This window comes from Mus pahari, chromosome 15 (genome assembly GCF_900095145.1).
Source record: "Mus pahari chromosome 15, PAHARI_EIJ_v1.1, whole genome shotgun sequence".
NCBI classification, from domain to species: domain Eukaryota; kingdom Metazoa; phylum Chordata; class Mammalia; order Rodentia; family Muridae; genus Mus; species Mus pahari.
In genome coordinates, this window is record NC_034604.1 from 34,437,658 (window position 1) to 34,440,259 (window position 2,602).

The window sequence follows — 2,602 nt, forward strand, 5'->3', positions numbered from 1 at the left end:
CTCCTCCTCCTCCTCAGGAAAAAGAACTATAGCGATTAATATGAGCCAAGTGGGAAGGAATTTGAAGATTAAACGTGAAATGTGCCCTTTCTGCTCTCTGAACACCCCCGAGCTCCCCACAAATAAGGAAAACTGGGATAGATCATGAGGAATGAGTTGATATCAGAGTTCATTGACCAGAGTCCCAAAGATTCCCCAGGAGCTTTTGAGTTTCTCTTGTAAGGCCCTGGGATGGGTTGGTTATGGTTTGAATTTTGGAGCATCGAGCCTCACTCTCTGAGATACAGAGCTCCGTAATTGAACAGTGCCATTCTGTGCTACGAAATGAGAAGATAGCCACTCTCGGATCTCTGCCCCCAAGCAAGGAAGATGGGCTTGCTCAACACTGATGAAATTCTCTATTTTTTCCCTTTTCAAAATAAATGTGTGTGACTGACCTCCATTCAGTGGATGCCTCAGCCTTTAGTATTAGAGCCAGTTTGTAGTATTTTTAAAGCCATTATGTGAAGTCTTGTGGATGCTTTTTTTTTTTTTAATAAAGCAGAGAAGAAATGAGAAGTGAGTACTTGCAACTTGGCACGGGTGGGCCAGAGCCATGCTGGCTGCTTAGGAGTTATAGGCACTCCAGACCTGAGTTTGCCACTTCTGAATCTTAAAGGGAAATCCTTCTCAACTGCATTTTCTTCCTGAAGACAGTAGCAATCACACCAAAAGCTGCTTCAGTCATAGAACTTCCAGAAGCATCCATTATTGAGACAGGAGGAAGTAAACTAAAGAGGGTGAGATCATCTGTTCTTGGCTGGCCATATCTGCTTCCTGAGACAAGGCTGTTTACCTAGCTTCATAGCCAGGGAGCTTGGGGGTGCACCAGTGACCACACTGGCACCCCACATTTGCTCTAGCACCCACTGTTCTTAGTAGACAAGGGACCCAAGCGTCTGCTTAGCTACCTGACTTTCAAAGGATTATCCTCCTGTCTAGGAAGGGAGTTGTCTGCCACCTCTGGCAAACTTGACAGTGACCACTTACGTTGACAGCCCTGCCCCAGCAGCCCTTGAATCAGTCAGGTGCCCCTCACACCCCATAGTGGTGCATGAAAAATATCTTTTGTGCTCAACTATTTTAGCAGCCATGCAGATCTAGTGGTTGTCTATGAACATAGCATCAAAATGACAACAGCAGAGAGCTGGGAGTGAACCTTGGACATTCCTCCAACACGCTGAGACAAGACTCCACCAAGCGATGATTGGCCTTCTTCCCTTTGCCACCCACAGCACTTGTCTAACTTAAAGAGCCTCCCTAAGTAGACGGAGATTCCAGACGTCACTCGGAGGTAGCCCTATACTCCTGGAAGGAAAGCATAGATATAAAAAGGCCGGGATCAGGAAGGAAAGGTGAGCCACCCTGAGGATCCCTGCATCTTTAAGGAGGGCTGAGATACTACTCTTATGTGGGAGGGAAAACTATCACAGGAAAAAAATTCACAACTAATAATTTTTCACAAATCTATAGGACATTATAGAATGGTGGAACGTTCTAGAAAGCAAGAACTGAGCATAGTCCTAACTCACAGAGGGAGGGCCAAGAACTATCCTGTCAAAATTCACATTAGTGTAGTCAGTGGGGAGCAGGGCGTTGATAACTCAGTGTCTGAGCGACCTGGAGTAGCTTCAGGCAGGCCGACACACTCTCTGCCATCATGCACGCACACATGCACACCCACCATTCTTATGGACTTCTGAGTAACATCAGCAGTATCCTTGGGGTTCAAGATGCCAGAATCAGCTTGGTGTCTGTGAAAGCATACATCTGGTGATTCTAAAATTTGTGTGTGCATGTGTTCATGTGTATGTGTTCGTGCATAGCACATACAAGCATAAAGGTGGAGCCTCTGATGTAGACACACATGAGCTGGCATTTGTAAAGCTCTTACAGCCTTGATGATTTGGAGGGAGAGTGTCAGAGGAACTAGAGTCTTTCCATTTCCTAGCAAAAGATCAAAGCTACGAACGAGTCCTCATCTGAAGCCTCTGTTCGTGTTTATCACATAGTTATCCACAGCTGTGTTCCTTGGTGACTTATTAAAAGTCATGTTAAAAACTCAAACCCATAAATTCCCAGTGGCTAATGCTAGGCTAGTGTTCAAAAGCACTCTAAAAGACATTTAGTCCATATTTTGTGAAAGAAACTATTTGCATGTTTAATTCATCTTTTAGGCTACTGTTGAGTATACTGTAAAGTGCTGTGTGTTATCAAGTCAGTAAAGTACTTATAAATGGCACTTTAATATTTTCTTTTGAGAAATCATAAAAACACTGTTGTAAATTTCACTATTGAATATTGACTGGTACATAGAATCAAACTCTGTAATTAAAAAGTAGCCTGCAGCTAGGATAGAACATTTTTCTTATTATTAGAGAAAAAAAAAAAAAACAGTTTTGCCATGTTCAGGCTTTTAAAAAACGTGTTTCTGTGCCATTGTTCGCATCTATAAAGAAAATACAATTTCTGTCAGGCATCTCTGAAACCTGGCTTTTTTATGTTTCGTTCGTGTCTGTGGAAATCCCTATAAAGTGAGTGGAAGTATGATTTTTGAATTAAA